The sequence below is a fragment of the Suricata suricatta genome, chromosome 2, assembly GCF_006229205.1.
Source record: "Suricata suricatta isolate VVHF042 chromosome 2, meerkat_22Aug2017_6uvM2_HiC, whole genome shotgun sequence".
Classification (NCBI taxonomy): domain Eukaryota; kingdom Metazoa; phylum Chordata; class Mammalia; order Carnivora; family Herpestidae; genus Suricata; species Suricata suricatta.
Genome location: NC_043701.1, coordinates 31,402,487 through 31,422,814, shown reverse-complemented (window position 1 = coordinate 31,422,814; position 20,328 = coordinate 31,402,487). Strand labels below are relative to the sequence as shown.

The following is a 20,328-nucleotide window of genomic DNA, read 5'->3' as shown; positions in this document are numbered from 1 at the left end:
TGTAAATGCATGGGTTTATTTTTGGATTCTTGATTCTGTTATGACATCTTGAAGTCTGTTTAGAACAGCACCCAGAGTGATGGGTATAATGCCCCATCTGCAAGGCCATCTTTAGAAAGTATGAAACCTCACTCAGAGATGGAGTGAGAAGCTGAAAATTCTGGCAGCCAGCTTAAAAGTTTTTTGAAATTTTGTGTGCTGTTCTTTTTTAATATGTATAAATTCACGTGAATTTTTATTCTATCATAATATAGCATATTTATTTTAATATAAAAATGTGTTAAATTAATTAGCCTCCCCCATTTTGCAACTGACAAGTTCCTCAAGTAAAATGTATACTCTAGGAAAAAAATGCCAAAATCTTCCTAGGACTTTTCATACTCTTTGGCACAGGAATGGGTACTCCTATTTTAAGCTGAGGGGAAAAAAACATTAAAAAGAAAAGAAACAGAGTAACAGAATACTTCATTCAGTATGGGGAGAGTATGATAAGCCCCAAATATATTTGACTAAGCCAATTAACAAAACAGCATAAAATCCAATTCAAATCCTTGGGCCATAATAATTTTGGCAAACAATTTAAAAGAAAGTTGACAAAGCTGTGATGCAACTAATTTTGAAAATGCAAAGCATTGGCTTAACAATTAGACTTTTTAAAAGATAGATAAGAGAGAAGATTTGAGTATATTTGTATTCTAGTTACCAAAGAATATATCTTAAAGTTATACTTACTCTATAACTTGTCATTATAAAATTTTGTTTTGATCTAAGTCTATTCCTGTCTTCTTATATTGAACATTTTGTGTAGGTTGTTCCAAGTTCTGTTGATTTATAATCTTGAGACTATGAATGTTTATTGTAGGAAGGTACATAGAAAATGCTTGTTAAAGAGAAAAAAATTTTTAATGTTGAAACGATTTACCCTAGGAGGCTGATCTTACTCACCAGTGAGTAGATGCTTAACCCACTGACTCAGACTTCCTTGATCTGATTTTAATTATCTACACTGGTATAAAAAGTTTTGAACAGACTCCCTTAGAACTAGGAATACAGTTAGGGCAATCCTGCTTATGAAAAGATACGTTTAGAAGTAAAATAAAGTGATTCTCACAGATTAACCTTAAAACACAATGCAAAGTCTTGATTTCCCTTTAAGTTCCCCAACTGGAAGTCAACAAAACCTAGTTATTATCCACCTGTTCCTCCCTCCCCCCTGTACATTCTGATGGCAGCTCTAGCAAGCTGCTGCTCTTCCTCCTTCCCTCCCTTTAAGGCGCCAACCAGGTTGCCCAAACCAAAGTCTTTCTTGATTTCTCCCCCTTCTTTCTACCCACCAACCTCTCACCACCCTTAACAGCAAACTGTATCCAAGAAATATTCACGGTGGCTGCATCCTGCTGAACACTGGGAATTCTTTCAGGCCTTTACTCCCTGATCTCCTATTCTTGGCCTTCTATGCCTTCACTTCGTGTTCTAGAACCCAGTAACCTAGATTCCGATGACAGCTTGGTGAGGAACTTAGAAATCCCACAGGATGTTACCATTCAGAATCTGTCCCCTTCCAGCTCCCAAGCCTATAACCAGGTTTTCAGGTTGGTGCATTCCAACCTCTATCCACTGCATCTGTTCCACTCAGGGAGGGAAATCCAGGATACATCTCCCAGCCAGTCATTCCTCATTTCAATCCACACCCTACCTGCCACCAGAGGTGCCACATCACTCCTCCATTCAAAGCAGTCAGTGAATCCCTGCTGCCTGGTATGTAACATCTGTAACCTCACTTAGAAGCACATTTAAGGCCCACTGCAACCTGGCTCAGATGATTATGTCCCCTACATTCATGTCACATCTGATTATTCCAAATATTCATTATTTTATTTAATATTCTATGAGTTGCTATGTTGAAGCATTGATTGGGCTAGGGGTTCCACAATGAATAATTTTGGCACTCTTAGGGAAGTATTATCTAGAGGGGGTATGGGAAGTAAATAATGAAAACAGTGATGAGAGCATTGAGAGATGGTTAAGACACAACCTAGGCATGTACTAAATCCAGCTTGGAAGCCTCTGGTAGCCATGAATCTCCAGAAGACAAATGCGAAAAACAAGATCTGAAGGGTAAATATGTACTATGTTAAGAACTTATCAACTAGTTTCTTTCTTTTGAAACAGCTTTTTTCTTTCCCGTGAGAAGTCGTACTTGATTTTCAGGGTCACATCCTGAGGTTTTCCTTGACCTTCCCAGGCAGACTTCAATGTTCTCCCACCTATGGCTCCATAACACATCTTCCTTACCCATATTACTGCTATTACCTGATTGCATCACAGTGACTGATGAAGGTGACTTGCCTCACTCTCACCTAGAGCTCCATGTTTATGCTCAATGACATCAGACTCATAGTACGTGTTCAAGAGAGTTTGATGAATAATAGAATTGAACAAACAATAAATATGTCAACTTTGACATTTCAAAGTCAGTTTTAAAATAGCTGAAATATCTGTAGGACATACATTACGGTGTGTCCTTTATTACACAGAAATCTTTTTGTATTTTACAATACAATATGTGAGGAAATCAGAAAAGAATTATTCTCTATGAAAATGAACAAGGGAACAAATGCTTTCATACATTTGGGCACATTTTCTAAAACTGGACTAATTCAAGCAATGTTTATAATAGCTTCTGGGGTCCCTGCATCGCTCAGTTGGTTGGGTGTCTGACTCTTGATTTCGGCTCAGGTCATGATCTCATGGTCTTAGGAATAAACCCCATGCAGGGCTCCATGGTTAAGATTCTCTTTCTCTCCCTCTGTCCCTCACCTGCTGGCTTTCTCTCTCTCTCTTTCTTTCTCTCTCTCTCTCAAAAAAAGGGAAGTTTATATAATAGCTCCTAAATTGTGGGTTGTTAGACACTGCCTTTTATCGGCTTCAGCTGTGAGTGGGGTCAGTATGGACAGCTCAAGAAAGCACCCTGAAGTCGCATGCCATGCCTGGCCATAGCAAACCCACCCACAGGCTTCAGGACCACTGGAATGGCACTAATCTTCACCCAGGCCACTGGGGTCACTGTCTATGTCCTTTGCACATGGCAAGAAAGACAACAGAATTTGATAAACATGTGCAAACACACACATGCACATGTACACACACACACACACACACACACACACACTTCCTGGATAATTAAACTAACAACAATTATACCAAAAGCTTAGTGTCTATTTTGTTATTTGTAAAGGTCACTCCCATTTAAATTGCTGGTGGACTTCTCTACAATTTCTGACTTCACATCCTCTAGTGGTATTATACATGGGCTATTTTGGTCATTAGCAAGCTCAGGATAACTGAAGATATATTACCCATACACGTCACATGTTATTTTAAAATTTCTTCTAAAATGTTGAAAGACATTTCTTGTGGATACTGGCATGCTATTATTTGTTTTGCTTTTCCATCTGGTGTTCAATTAATATACTAATAACCACTCTAATTTCTCTTGCTATTATATTGATCTTATTTTTCCTGTGGCAGGTTTATTTTTAAACATGCCCTCAATTGGGGATTGAGAAGTACTGCAGATTGGAGACAATATTTCATTTATAGCTACTGTGTGTGATGGAGCCCAAGTGTTGTTAATGTTCTGTAATGGGGGCATGGCTAAATCTACTCTCATCTCTCCACATGCTTAGCATTCTCTTGGATGTTAGTTTCATTAACTTTATACTATAATTTTGTTTATAAATATTATGTTAATAAGTACAACCAATATTGTAAAGCACAGATGGAATATTAAAAATCAGAGGGAGAGGGATTATAAAACACTTGCAGACAAATGCATACGTTGAGTGGTCTTTTTTCTTCTATTCACACGTTTCATCTTGCCTGTTAGTTCTGTTGTTCCCTATGGAAGTTACTGAACTTTGCTCTCAAGTCTCAGGGGCATTTTGCAGGTGCAAAGCTAGGAATTTAAGGGCAGCTGAGTGAGAGGACAACTGAGTGAGAGAACAACTCTTGTTTATGAGGAAGATAAAGGCAAAAAACTTCTATATTGCCAAAGATGATGGCCAAAAGTTCTACTTCTTCTCTATCTCTCCTATGGTCTTGTACAGTGCTGGGCAATTAGGAGGCACTCAATCTTTGTGGATTGATAGAAAGAGGTCGCTTGATGCATGTTCAAGTGAAGACAACTCAGTGAGTTCATTCCTCTTTTAAGCCAGTCTGTACCATATTACAAACTTCATACAATGCCAGCCCACCTCAGATCTGACCAAGTCACAGAAAACTCTGAGGTCCATCACCACTCCTGGATGCATCCCTAGCGATAGGTCAGCAAAATGGCTCCTTTGTTCCAGTTTCTTTTGCTACTCCCATCAAAATCTCTAAGTAACTGGTGGGGCTTTTCTGAATAGAAAAATATCTTTAAGGGAGGGGTAAAAGGAAAAGGGGGTGATGGTCATAGATGAGGGCACTTGTGGAGAAGATCACTGGGTGTTATATGGAAACCAACTTGACAAAAAACTATCAATAAAAAAAAGTCTTTAAGACAAGTTGTTACATTTTCTCTTCATTATCCATAAATGCTGGGATGAAATGCTGAAAAAGACCTGGACCCCTCCTTCCAGGAGTTTTGCACACTGCTGTAGATTGTAGTCCTGGGCAAAGTACAGATGCTCAGTGAATGCCTTCAGGATTGAAGGAGCCGAAGGAGACATCTACTTCCTGCCTCCTGAATATCACAATTGTTTCCTTCATAAAGATACTTAGACTAGAAGAGTGAACTTGAGTCATTCCTCAAAACACATTTGGCTTCATATTTTGTTTTGTTTCATCACATTTTCCTTAATGTAAGGAAATAATTACCATCAAGAGTCAATTTGCTTTTCAAATATAGTCAAAAGTCACTGAGATGCACATTTCATAAGTAAAGTGGCTGATAAAATCAAAATAAAATATAGCTATGAAGTAATGAGGTCACTGATAAACTGATCTGGAATGATATGATAATAATAGAAACTAACATTTTGAATACTTAATTAGCACCCAGCACTTTGCATGCATTATTTCATTCAATCTTCATAACCACCAAATAATTTGTATACCACTTTTATTTCCATTTATTTCTATTTATTTTATTTCCATTTAAAAAATGAATAGAGAAGCTAAAAAAATTGCCCAAACTGATATAAGAGAAAGGTTGAGACTGGAAGCCAGGCATCCTTAGGACCAGACCTGTGTGCTAAAGCATTAAACTGACCTCCACAAAATGAGGTCTAGAGATGTTCTGAGTAAGTACACAAGATTATGAAGACATTTCAGGAATGATTCAGACTCTTCAAATCCAGATACAGTGGCTGCAGTAGGTTGGCTAAAAATTAGTTCAAATTTACATGGCTGCATATAGTCAAGGTGACTATATGTAGCTATACATTTTGAGTATGCACTTAGTAAAATAAGAATAGAAGTTTTAATGCATTATCTGAAAGACAATGAGGAAAGCAGCTTAATGTTACCTCTTATTTTATCAAAGAAATCTATATTAACACAAGAAAGGACAGGGAGGAAAGAATAGAGAATATACTATCAAGTTTAGAGAATTAATTACATTTTTTAGTTTTCTCTTATTTTTCACAGAACTTGATAAGGTAAAACAAGAATACACAAGTCATTGTTCACAAGTTTTGAGTGTTAACTTTTGTTTTTGTTTGCTTCATGATTACCCAGAGGATTGCCAGAGCTCACGAGTTCCTGTACTGTCGATGGTCTGTAGTAGACCACTCATATCATGCCCGGCTTTGAAAGAATCAAATTTGAAGACCAATGTAAAGCTTGTAAACAAACAACAAACAACAACAAACAAGCTCAATAAATTTTGGAAAATATATGGGATCAGGCAAATGTTAAGTTTCTTTTCACTTTCACGATATGAAGTAAACACATCTAACTCTTTGAAAGGTACTTGGGAATATAAGCTTGGAAAACGTTCCAGGAATGACTTTGAAATGCAGTGTGTGTGTGGGGGGAATGGGGAATCAGTATTTATGGGACTTGTATTACACATGTTACTATCCTGTCAGTTACAGAAATGCTTCTTTGAATATAGATTTATCATCTGCAGTTATATAAGTAAAGTATGTTCACTAAATTCACAATGCACTTTTAAACATATTTTTAATTGAACAGGTTTTTACTGGCAGACAGAAAAATTCGTGCTGGAATAAATAATTATATAGTGTTTAATCTTTGAAGATGAAAAAGCTTAAAATGGGAGGAAAGGGCATTTAGTTATTAACTGTGTAACTCCAGACACATCAAACCAAAAATCTGGTGGAATCAAAATACTCCTGGGTTTTTCTGACCCTTTCATGCTCAGAAACCTTAATTTCAACAGCTTCAGGATGTTATTTTGCATGTTTTTGCAACTCATTAAAGAAGATAAAAATATTTTCTTCTGAATGAACTCTTTATTTTAAAATCAAAACCTTTAGACTTTACTGAAAGATGTTAAAAGGATCCAAAATACCCCAGGATTTATTACAACAGTATACAGCTTTAAATTCTAAGCCCCGGCTCCGATCACCCCTCACCAGCATGCCAATCGGTCGTTGGATTTAATTTAGTATTAGTAGACAGTGAGGGGGTCATCCCGTTCTTTGACCTACATAACTTCAAGTAGACTGACAATGCCAGTTTCTTTCCTCCCAAATCCACTGCTTTTGACAGAATTGTACAGTTGTGTCACTGCTTGGCTTTAGGTGTCATTGTTTGCTTCTGGATTAGCCTATCAAGATGGAAAATTCTCTTGATAAAAATTTAAAAGAAAAACAGCAAGTTATAAAACCTACTTTTAAAAATTTAAGTACCTTTAAGATGCATGTAAGATTGTATTTTATTTTAATTTTCATCTTTATTTACTTTTGAGAGAGAGAGCAAAAGAGCAAGAGAGCAAGTGTGAGTGGGAGAAGGGCAAAGGGAGAGGAGGAGACACAGCACCTGAGCAGGCTCCAGGCTCTGAGCTGGCAATCTAGAACCCAACATGGAGCTCTAACTCATTAACTGTGAGAGCATGACCTGAGCCAAAGTGGGATACTCAACTGATTGAGCCACCCAGATGCCCCTGTAAAATTGTTTTAAAAAAAATTTAAAAGTTACATTATATGTTCATAGAAAAATGCAGAAATATTAAACTGTATGGTAAGTGTAGTTATCTTTAGTAGGTGAGATTGTAGGAAGTGCTTATTTCTTCTTTGTGGTTTTAAAATTATTTTCTAAGCTTCCTACCACAAGTAGTGCTCCTTTTGCGAACAAGGGGGAAAAAGCCAAGCACTAAATATTATTTCAAACATTTGACATTAAATATAAAAGCTAGAATTAAATATGGTCAAAATGACTATTGAACTCTCCTGTTTGGACTCTTCCTTCTATTATAGACCTAAAGGATTTGCTTATATAATTTATACACTTATAAGAAAGATATGATCTTCAGTACTTTTTTGTGTTTTTGAATGTAAGCTATTAACAGTAGGGTGATAAGGCTTTTTAAAAATGGAGTTTACCACACCAAACTTTAAGCATGAGGGCACCATGTCAGTGTAGCTGATGTAATATGTTAAGAGGTGAAAGACAAAGGTAATGACACCCTGGGCTGAGCACATTCTACTTACTTCCCACCAATGGTCAGGTGCCACCTGGGCCTTCCCTGAAGCTGAACTATGTCTCTCTACCAAGTGACTCCTCAATTCTGCTTTGAAGGGGCTGGCTTCAAAAAGGTGAAACATCAAAAAGATTTATTTTGCCTAGTTTCAAGGAGGAGAACTGGAACCATGGAGCCAGATCTAAGTACAGCCTAAGGACGAATGCCATGAGAGGCAAGATCAAAATCTCTCTTCCCTGGGGGAAGAAGTAAGATGTCAGTGAGAGTCTGGTCCAGCTGGGACAGACTGAGGGAATCTCTCCACCAAAAACAGGTAATAGTGAAATCAAGAGACTGTCAAGAACAGAGAGTCAAGCAGGAACCAAATCTCGTAAGAAAGAGAGTGGAATTGCCCCAGTGGAATGGTGAGAAGCACGAATCAAGGTCAGGAATTAACTCAAGGATAGGTGATGATGGTGATGACTTAGGATCAAGATCAGCTATATAATTCATGAAGCCCCGTGCAAAATGAGAAGTGCAAAGTTAAAATAGAGAGTCATTTGTTTAAAATTTTTAAGAATTTCAAGACAGCACCAGCAGAGTATTAAGTCAAGTTTAGGGCCCTTGTAGGCACAATAGGAAGCTGGCCCTGAACAATAATGTTTCATCACCAGGAAAGGAGGGTGGTGTTCCTGGGTTTATCATCTTTCAATGGTTTTCACTTGCCACCTCCCCCGTAAGTAATGTGGAGACATGTGGTAAACTAAAATGATGAGGACCAGAAAGAGGATAGCCAGTCAAAATGGACTTGAAAAGTATAGTAACAGGAAATATTCAAACAGAGGCTGCATGTTACAGAGAAAATTCAAGAATTTGGTGGCTATTTAGACTTGAATAACTTTAAGATCTCTTTAAACTTAGCATCAAAAGTTCTATGCTAGGTTTTGGGTGCTAAAAATCACTTAAAAGTATCCTTCAGACTATGGGTTCTATAAATCCTGAGTTTTCCACATATTTCCAATTCTCATAGATACTTTAATTTCATAAATATTGTACTTATTTGTCAGCCAATTCTTTCTCAGAAGCATAGACGCTCTAACACAGTACTCCTTGCTGATCTGCTTAGCCTTGTAGGTAGATTTGTGATGGCCCTAGAGACCTTTCACACCTGTTCCCTCAACTCTATATATAAGAATTAGGAATAGAACATTAGATTCTATTTCTCTGCTCAACTAAGGCCAAGCCTTCTTCCTGTTTCTTCTTCTATATGAACATTTACAAAATGCAGAGGACTCATTTTCTTAACTGCTTATCTCCTCATGGTGGAGTGTACAAATCCTTCATTCCCCTTTCCTCCCTGTCTCTGTGTTCACAGTCTTTGCCATGGAAAGCCTCAGTCCTTCCCACTAAAAGTGAAGTATATTTCTCACTGATGGTGAGCTGTACTATGTGGCTCATTTTGCCCATGGAATGTGAGTGGGAATAGTGTGAAAGCCCCAAGTCTGGACCTTAAGAAGGCAGACTTGCCTGTTCTTTACTTCTATTAATGCTATAAGAACATGCTCCAGGTGCCCCAGTGGTCAGAGGGGATAGGAAAAAAGAGTCATGGAGCAGACCTGGTCCCATGCCGCAGGTTGGGACTAAGCCCAGGAAAGCCAAGCTTTAATCAGCTATGTTAAAAGCAAGATATAAGTGTATGAACAAGAATAAATAGTTATAGGTTTAAGCTACTGGTTTGTTATGCAGCATTACTGTAACAAAAACTGATATGTTGATAAGTATGGAAGCATACATTTAATCAATTAAGGGATAGTGAACGTTTAGCTCATTCATCAGCTGTGAAGAATTCTGAAGTTCTGGAGTAGGCGGGCGTGAATTGACATAGTAATCCACTCGCCGTCTTAAACTCAGAGACTTCCTCTATCAGAGAGGCGATAATAAGATGCACAGCTTCTTGTAGTTCTTATGAAGATTAAATGAGATAATACACTCTGAGTTCTCAGCACAGTGTCTGATATATACTAAGAGCAAAATAGTTGTCAACTGTTATTGAGGTTAGCCTTGAGTATACACAGAATGGCCAAGCAAGTGCATCTGGAGGGGTGTGGATATTTGAAATAGGAATCACCTCAAGAGGCTCAAACAATATCTGCTATTACATCAAACACAACCAAATTGAGTCAATAACCAATAATGGGAAAAGATAGTGTCAGGTGAGAAGCATTCGTATTTTCTGAAATTAGTACTGTGGTATAGCTGCTACATCAAGAACTAGATCCTATCAAGCTACAGGAGTTACCAGAAGTGAAAGATAAAAGGCAAACTTGCTCTAGGACCCATTATTATTTATCATAGGCACAGGGAGGAAAAGGAACAGATGGCCAATTATTTCTGCAACTTCAATAAACGAAGTGTTTTTATTGGGGGAGGGTGAGTTGCGATCAGCTGTCCTGCTAATCTACTGGGGGGAAGGCCAGTAAACACTTTGACGTGATAGAGGTTAGACACACCAATATCCACAATCTGTTCTTGGCTCACATAAATATCATAATTTTTCTTTTGCAACAATTTCTGTTACTGATTTATCAAGGACATCTGTGCCTTTAACAATGGTTTGCTTCTTTTCTGTCAATCATTTTATCTTAATTGATTTTTTTGACAGTTAAATGAGATAATACATGTGAAAAAGAGCTTTGCAAAGTGTAAAGGGATGTACTTACTGGCTGATTTTATTTAAATTGAATTGTGCAAGGAATTAAACATGGATATCTGTCCCATTACAAATTGTGAGCTGTCAAATGTGGGATTAGAACTTGGTGACAAAACCAAGGAAAATGAGCAGCTGGCTAGGGGGTTGGGAGAAGTGGAATAGCCTTTCCTTCCAGAACCACTCCCTGAGGGGACAGAGATGGGAACAGGAGAACAGATAAAAGAACAGTAAGCTTCTTAAGTGCTTGTTTTTCTCTCCCAAGTGTGTTTCTGCCTGACAGAGTGACCAACTGACACTTGAATTGAATGAAAACAAAAGTATATATAACTTGCTACTTGGACACCAAATGGTTCCTATTGTTTCTTCTGCAGTTTCCATTTCTCTTTGCAGAGTTCTAGGTCTTAAAAGTGTCTTAGAGATTCAATTACCAACAAGTGACCAAAGTTCAGGATAAGGTCTCTCCTCATTTTCTCTGGCTCCTCATAAGAGGGTGTGCAGTCCCCAGAGAAGCAGCCTAAGGAGGAAAATCACTTTGGAAACTTGGTCCCCTCCTGTGGTGCCCCAAGAAGACTGGGGAGAGTCAAAGGTGGGGCTGCTGGCTCCACTTCACATTAGCTCTATGGTCATAACCAACTCAGGTTCCTTCCTGGTCCACTAAAAATGGGTAACAATAGTGTCTGCTTCATGGGGACGTTTGAGGGTTAAGTGACATAGTTCCTGAAAGACTATCCCAGTGCTTGACTGTGCTCACTTAACCTTAGCACTGTTAGAGTCAGCCCATGGTGAGGCAGGGAGCCTCGTGTCTGGAGGGAAGGGGGGAGTAGGAGAGATGGCAGAAATCATTGTGAGCTGATACACAGAAAAGACAAAAACTCACTAATTTAAACTAATTCAGGTTTTGTGGAAATTGAATATCTGACAGGTCTAAGTTCTTTTGTACTATAAAGGAAGTAAATGCTAAAGAAACTAGTAGTATAGGGAAGTTACACGGAGACTATTCAGGGGGAGTATTATTTTTAAGGGCACGAGAAGAATGCACCTAGTCTTAGCTATTTGATAATATATTACTCCAGTTCTATCTATTTGATAATGCAACTGAAACAATCAAGTTAAGGTCACTGCATAGATTCAAAAGAGACAAAACCTCCTTTTTAATAGGAGCCTGAGGTACCTTTTTACCAATTCACAGATTTTAGTGATATTTTCCTGTAAATCTGCCATGTTGTACAAGTTTGGAAAACAGCATTCTCAAGTCCTTTCTATACAAAAACTTGACACAGATCCAAATAAATCATTCTCAAATTATACTGCCAGTGACTACACTGTATGAACATTTATGAAGTCATTTTGACAAACTATGTCCTACCATATCTGCACAAATGATTTTTAAATATATTTAGGGCTACAGATATTAATTAGCTGGGCCCAGAGAGCAAATCAACTCCATCTCTACTCTGTATAAGAAAATGTGCTCCCCCTCCCCCACCTGCCACTGTGGTGTCAGATTACTCATGTCACCAGCCAGAAAAAATACAATCAAATCTGGCTTGGCCTTCCATTTTATCTTCTGTGGGCAAAGCCTTCAGGAATCATGGAGAGGTGCCACACTGAAATGTGTTCATTAGCCTGCCCTCTGGGGTAAGTCCTCTGAATTGGTGCCCTGTCCTGCTGCCGCATGGATTTCTAAGACAACAGTGACACACAGTGAAATCAGCTCCAGGCCAACAGCTGCCAGATACCCAAGTAGGGCATGAAGATTGCTCAGGCTTTGGTCACAGCCTTGATCACTCTCTGTTTCCCCACTGAGTCAGAAGCAAAAGGCCAGCAATGGCATCATTTCTTAGCCATGGCTCCAGAGTCTTTGGGACATGATTGTATAGTACTCTATTTGGGAAATCTCTTCACTCCTGCTGCGAAAATATGCCTCCCTTTTCTGCCAAAAGTATGTGTTCAAACCTTTCTAAAGTAGAGTTGCGAATTACAAAGTTTCTTTCAGTAAGCACCTTTTATCCTTTAGACCGCTCTTTTGAGCTAGAGGATAAATTTGAAACAGGATAAAGGAGGTAGATAAAATAGAAATAGGAAAGATAGTAGGAATTTGACAGCCAAATAGCCAGTGCTCAAATATAATTTTAAACATCTTGATCTTAGATGTTAGGTGCAAAATACATTTTCTAGCTTTTTTCCTTCTTTTTTTAAAATGTAGCTTTCCCTTGTAGGACATAATCTTTGCCTGGGTTATTTCATAGGGGAAAAATCTCCATACAGCCAGCTTAGAAATAGAATGTGTGGGCAGGAGGGAAGAAAACCAGAAATAAGGCCGTAAGGATGAATCTTTGGGTCTTCTGACCTGTCTGGCGTATGACACATATATTGTGTTATATGTAGTTACTGTACCATTTACACGGAAATGTAGGTCCTCACGAGATTTGTAAGCAACCTTTAATGATTTTATGCATTTGGATATGATATACTTAGATTATACTTAGAATTAAACCTAACAAAAGACAACCAGCTTGGCTTAACTGTAACAAAAAACTTGGGGAAAGTTATTCCCAGAATGATGCTGGGCATTTCAGAAAGTCTGATTTTTAAAACACCAACTAAGTTGTCAAAAACATATGGTGGTTTGTTTGTTGTTGTTGTTGTTGTTGTTGTTTGAGTCAGAGCCCTGCATATTTGGTGAGATATAGCAATTCATTTCCAAACTTGGAAATTATAATGAATATGTTTATACTTGAGTGGACAAGTGGAGAAGAAGCCTTGGTGACAGCCAAGTGGTTGACTTCAACCTACAAATGTATTTTGCTTAGCCTGTATGCTGTTAGACACTTTTTTTCGAGAAGCATTTAATAATTGGGAGAGTTTATACAAAAAATCCCTATTTTATGGCTTCTTCTGAATACTGGCCAATCTTGGGACTATAGTCCCACATGGAAGAATCTTCAAGAAACTTTAGAAAGAATATAGTTCATTATTGTCACCAAAGGCGTCTCAGCAGCATTTGAATCGAGGACTTCTAATACAGATGATCCATAAATAGACTAAAAATTCCCAGTAAGTTATTATACATATAGTGTGCATTATTCTGCATTTCTTAGCCTGGTTTAATAGCCATACAAAATGTGAGTACACACACGCACACACACACACACACACACACACACACACACACACACACAACATTGTTGAAAGGGCCTAAAATGAGAACTAAAAGGTATGTTATGGTTTGTTTGTTTTTTTCAGTCCTGGCTCTGTCAGCATGACTTGGATAATATTCTCTATTATTTCTAGGACTACAAGACTCACTTGTAAAATGAACCTAGAGATCATCCTAGCTGCCATCCTAATCTGTTTGCCCCCTCCCCAACCCCATAACGTTATTTAGGAAAGTTTACTTTGGGACTTCAATGACCCAGTTTGGTTTCTTTTACAATTAAAATTCATGGGATTACTGAGGCACCTGGATGGTTGAGTTGGTTAAGTATCTGACTTCAGTTCAGGTCATGATCTCATGGTTCATGAGTTCAAGCCCCACATCAGGGGTCCTGGTTTGATTTTCTTGACTAGGTGATTTAATAAAAATATTCAAATCTGCTAATATGAACACAAAACCCACATATGGGTAGTTGATGTGGGAAGCTACTATGACAAGTGTTTGAAATTACTTAATTTAGGAGTCTTAGCTAAAATGACCTACATCAGGTTCTCTGTTGTCAGCGCAGAGCCCACTTCAGATCCTTGGTCCCCCTCTCTCACTACCCCTATCTCCCCTCAAAAATAAATAAGCATTAAAAAATAAGTAAAAAAAAAAAAAAACAGACTTGGAAGCCATAACCTCAGAGATTCTGACACAATATATCTGGGCTTGTGGTCTCTAAATATGTTTTTTTTAATTTTTAAAAATGTTTATTTTTGAGAGAGAAAGACATAGTGTGAGCAGGGGAGGAGCAAAGACACAGGGAGACACAGAAACAGAAGCAGGATCCAGGCTCTGAGCTGTCAGCACAGAGCCCGACATTGGGCTCAAACTCACAAATTGTGAGATCATGACCTGGGCTGAAGTCAGACGCTTAACTGACTGAGCCACCAGGCGCCCCTCTACATGTTTTAAGTTCTTTGATTCCAATTATTACCAGGACTTGGAAAATATGTAGTATGATATAAGTGAAGAATATAACTACTTATTATGTGCTATATTTTTAGTCTGTGATCTAAATTTTAGGAACTTAGCTATTTCCTAATCTCCTAAAATGAACCCTAAGTTGTTTAGTGTCTATGCAGCTTAGAACAAATAAGTAAAAAACATTTAAAAAAAATTACATGATATGCTAACTGTTGTCTATCTCTGTAGGTACCAATAAACTACCAATTTTTTCCTTATCAAGATATTTCAGGAATATTAGTAGTACCAATTGAAGAAGACTGCTTCCTTATCTCTTGACAAAAATACTCAATTACTATGGTAACCACTGAGATAGGACAAGATTTCTCCTTAAAGGCAGAGAATAGAATCAAGCATCAGTTGCAGAAGAGGAGTCCTAATGACCCACAAGTGATACTTTTAGCTATATTTTCATAAACTCAGGTCATTTTAGCTAAGACTCCTAAATTAAGTAATTTCAAACACTTGTCATAGTAGCTTCCCACATCAACTACCCATATGTGGGTTTTGTGTTCATATTAGCAGATTTGAATATTTTTATTAAATCACCTAGTTAAGAAAATCAAACCAGTATTAATATGTAGAACAAAGAAAAGAATGAAAGCTGATGAAATATTCTTTCTTTATAATAATGATGATCGTAAGGACAGCTCCCATTTGATGAGGACTCAGTATACCAAATACTTCCTATATATTATCATTCTTTCCTTTAGCAGCACCACAAAGTAGGTATTATTTTCACAGCTTATAGAAGAGGAAATTTTAGAGGATTAAATAATTTATCCACCAACACACAGCTAGCAAATAAAAGAATTAAGATGACATCATTCTGACTCCAGAATCTTGTTCTCCAAAATAAAAACATAATACATACCACAGAAATATAAACTGTGATCTTCCTAGCCCCATATTCTCTCTCAAAGGACACCAGATCTCTTTGTGGGGCAAGATGCACAGCACTGCATTGCCCTCTAAAGTTAGTAATATACAATCCTATCAACCCCTGAACTCATTCTCTAATTTCTTTAACTGGTATTTTTTTAGCTATGCAGTCATGCAACAAACATTATTACATAATTACCAAGAGCCAGGCACTATAGTTGTTATTGTCAATATAAAGGCATAAGGCAGCCTCTGTACTAAATAAGCTCATAATCTAGTGATAGAGAAAGAAAGAAAGAATCTTAATACAATATGTAGGAGTTGCACAAAAGAAAGTTATTTGCAATGGTGGGGGTGGTCAGGGAAGCCATTACATCATTTCTTTGAACTGGATCTAGTATGGAGTAGGATTGGCAGGGAGATAGGAGAATGAAACTTTAAGCTGTGGGAACCACACTTATGCAAGGATGCAGTCATGACATGGCTTGATGTTGGGAGTCTCTTGGGTTGGAGTTTAGTTGGCAATGAGAGGGAAGGGAAGAATGAGAATGGAGAACTAGAGAGCAGTTAGGGGATTATACACTACTGTAATTACACTCAATTTTTACTTACTTAGCACTATGTGCTCAGCAACGTCCCAAGTACTTTACATACATTATTTCATGAGGAAGTTTACAGCTGGAGAAATTGCAACTCAGGTAGATGAGTGATTTGTCTAGACTACATAGCTTGGATAGAGGTAGAATTTGAGTTCAGATTTGATTTATCTCTAAGCATGCATTTCTCTTCTACTTATCACATGTTGATTTTGGGAGATTATTGCCCAATAAGAAATGAGGAGCTACTTGAGAATTTCTAACTACCATGTAATATGCAATGCAATGCATTTTGAATTTGGGAAGGATCTCTCTGGCAGCAATGTAAAGAATTAACTGAGAGTGATATAAGACTAGATCAATTAAGAAGTTACTACAAGGGTCCAAGTAAGAAAACATAAGATCCTAGGTCAATGGTTCTCATAATTGACTGTCTAGTGGGAAACTTTAAAAAATATATAATGCCTTGGTCCCATATGCAGAGATTCTATGTTAATTGGTACCAGATATGGCCTGAGCATTGATATTTTTAAGGTTCCCCAGATGATTCTACTATGCAGCCAGAGTTGAGAGCCATTGTCCTTGGCCAAGTCAATGACAATGAGGAAAAAATTGAAGAGTTGGGCTTGAATACTGTTTAGGAACTAGGGTCAACAGGACTTAGTGGTTGATTAGATGTGTGTACAGTGGTGATGGAGTGAAGGTAAGATTGAGGAAAGACTCTAAGGTGACTCCTAGGTTTCTGATTTGGGAGACTTGAGAGATTGTGGCCCCATTACCAGGCCCTATTACTCTCTAACAGCAGTAAGAGAAGGTTAATAATCTCTTAAAGTAGTGGTATATAGAACAGAATAATTATATTATAAAAATAATGAATTTTTAACACATTTGTGTTTGCATAAAACAATAAAAATAAGTACCTTTTGTGTCAAAGTGAGAAAATATAACTTTTAAGACCTTTAAATTAAATCCTACCCTGCTATCTCCTATTCCTAATGTTGCCAACCTTACTTCACCTTCTCTCCAGGCAGTCTCACCGTACCTGGCACCTGTAAAGATCAGGGAGAGCAGGTTGATGATGGGAATGGGCTGTCACACTGCCACAATCCCATCTACTCACAAGCACTCTGGAGGGATGGGCTCTACTGATCTCCTAAACTCAGAACCAGTCCTAGAGGTAATGCAGACAGCAGATGAGAAGAGGAAGCAACTTCCGGAATTAGCTGATACTAACTAATTTACACCAATTAGCAACTGAGTTAAAGGCAGAAACAACAGGTGGTTTGCACTCTGGCTGCACACTGAAATCAACTATGAAGCTTTAAAAGATATTGACATCCACTGCCAGAGACTCTCATTTTAATTAGTCTGGGTTTTCCTCAACACTGGTATTTTCCTAACACTCTTGGGTTATGGTAATGTGAAGCCTAGGTTAAGAATCGTTTAGTACCTTCACGAATCTTTTAACGAATAGACTGCATTCAAGTTAGAAAGTAGATTTTTCTGGTTTATTTAAAATGGCCAGAGAATGACTTTCTTTTACTGGAGGAGAAGCAAAAACTATTGCACATGTTAACGATTTTTCAAGCAACTTGCACTTAGTGGTCAAAAATTCATAAACTTCTAGATATTAGTGCCAGATGCTATGGTTTTTACTTTTCAGACAGAAATGAACTGTCTGTACTGTAGCTTATGGTAACAGAGTCTACTCAGAGAAGCAGACCTATGCCTGGCCTGGTAATGTAACAAAAGGAAATTCAGTGTGGACACTAGTTTAAAAGTGTTGGAAGTAGGGTGCCTGGGTGCCCCAGTCAATTAAGCCTCTGACTTTGGCTCAGGTCATGATCACACGGTTTGTAGGTTCGAGCCCCATGTCGGGCTCTGCACTGACAGTTCAGAGCCTGGAGCCTGCTTCAGATTCTGTGTCTCCCTCTCTCTCTGCCCCTCCCTCACTCATGCTGTTTCTGTCTCAATAATAAATATTTTTAAGAAAGTATTGGAAGAGCTAAAAGGGAAAATGGGCTGGGAAGGCAACCCAAAGATGGAACAAAAAGAAGCTACACACCACCTAAGGAAGTGGAGACACGAAAGTAGGGAACATTTTTACTGCCACACATTCTTACTGCCTGGGCTGCCTTTAGAAGTGGGGCCTCGAAGGAAGTAGCTGACTGACAGGAGCTGGAACCACAGAGATGTAGCTACTGTTGGAGATGTGTCTTAAAGCTGAGAGGAAGGGAGGAAAGCCTGATTCTTCCCTTCAGTTGCTCTCCAATCTCACACCTGTACCCCCCATTGGCTGGAGCTAATAGGAAGCCAGTTAGAAAGGTATCCCGAGAACCATACTCTGCAGGACTTTTCACTCGGCAATACATTGCAGCGCTGGAGGCTGGGAATGAATCTTAAAGCAAAGAGGCAAATGACCAGGACTAGGATGCTGAGCCAGATTTGTCTAGATTCTGACTGTAGATGTATTCCATACCTGCTGTTAAGTATACGTGGTACAGAATACAAAGCTACTGGAAAATTCTGAGTTTTCCTTTTATTCCAGGTACATAAGAACAACTATTCTAGCGACATATGTTAGTAATTGTTCTGACATCATAAGCTTCTTAGCTAAGTTCACATTTACAGAATATATTCCAATATAAACATGTGAAAAAATATATTTGACATGAGTAAATGAAAGAAAAACTACAGAATACAAGAAAGATGAAACTTTGGACAGGTGTAGTCTCAATGCACAGGATTTTACAGATACTGAACAGTTAGCAGTAGGGCAACAGCTGCATTGAGGGTGCTATTTTCAGATAAGTGGTAAGTCTCATTTTCACAAGCCAATTTGCAAAGAGTAACCTTTTAGAAGAATAATTTTTCCCCACTCAAAAGCTACCTTGGCTACATGACTGAAAAATAATCAAGAGTAAAATTGTCTTCATGCAAACCTGTCACTGAAGGGGCCATATGGGCTTCAATTCTAGGACTAACTTGCTACCTATTGGTGGCCATCTATACTATTTTGAAGGGTCTTGCTTTTTCCAGGACAGCATCCTTGGTTAAGACAGAGGAGTCTGGTCCCAGATGAGCCATCTGGCTGGAACACTGATGAGAGGCACACCTTGAATTTGTACTAAGCGATAGGTACAGATACAACAACTCTTATCATTTTCCTATGAAAGCATTAATCTGAGTCAGGTGGAAAAACTGATTATTTTCCTATCCCCCTTTGAACTTTAAGAAGATTAAAAAGAACAAGATAAATCTAAGAGGAATGTAATTTAGTCTTAGCTGTCTATTCATGAGTCTATTCTAATTGAGATGACGATTACAGTGGATTACAAACCCAATGATTTTACAGTGATTTCTTTTTTCAAAATGGAATTTCTCCAGAACTTGGTAGTTTGCCTTCTTAAAGTACAAGTAAATACAACCAAAACATTAAAAATACTCACATTACAATGAACTTGGCCTACTTCCATTCCATTACATGTACAATATTTATTTGACCTGGACCTCTGTGTATTTTTTCAAGAATGCATTTTCTTGTGATCAGTTCCAAACATATGCAGAGCATTAAAAGAATTAGGTTAGTCTGAAAATATGTGAGTCCTTTGTCAGCATCTTATGGAGAACATGGTATCTCTTTCAGATCCTGACTTCCAAGAAGAGATGAGTACTTGTCTTAACAGGTTGGTTTTCTTTCACTAGGCTCAACCAATGGTGATAATAAGTAGAGGTACCAGGTGTGCTATGTTTCATTGGTAGGGTTATTAGGTTAACTTAAGACTTGAAGGGTCATACACTAGTACAAGAACTTTCTTGCATGGGGTGTGTCTATGTTTTGCATACTAAATGCTAATGGTCTGTGAATTGCCAGAAAATTCTGATATGGTCCAACCAACCAAATATCCAATAGGGTTTTTTGTTGGTTTTCCTATTTGTTGTGACTCTCATTTTCATGATGGCAAAAGGTAACATTTTACAGTATTTAAATTTTTGGATGCCTGGGTGGCTTGGTTGGTTGAGCATCTGACTCTTGACTTCAGCTCAGGTCATGATCCCAGGCTTGTGGGATTGAGCCCCATTTTGGGCAATGTGCTGAGTGTGGAGTCTGCTTAAGATTCTTTCTTTCCCTCTGACCCTCTCTCTTGCTTATACACACATACTCTCTCTCTAAAATAAAATAAAATAAAATAAAATAAAATAAAATAAAATAAAATAAAATAAAATAAAATGAAACTTAAATTTTATGTTTTTCAAAATTTTAATCAATTGATTCGTGTAACAAACTCCCTTTCATGTTTTATCTGCTCCTGCACTTTGGGGAGTAACAAGGACCTGACCAGAG

General features: G+C 38.0%; 2 long non-coding RNA genes across 4 annotated transcripts in view; one reads left to right on the top strand and one right to left on the bottom strand.

Annotated features, from left to right (window-relative positions):
- LOC115279931 overlaps positions 1 to 20,328 on the bottom strand; it is a 94,921-nt gene that overhangs the window by 54,983 nt on the left and 19,610 nt on the right. The gene's annotated exons all lie outside the window — the stretch shown is intronic.
- Positions 1,533 to 5,879, top strand: LOC115279942. The gene is made up of 3 exons (XR_003903591.1): positions 1,533 to 1,592; positions 2,057 to 2,118; positions 5,722 to 5,879. It is a non-coding gene; the product is annotated as an uncharacterized LOC115279942 (long non-coding RNA).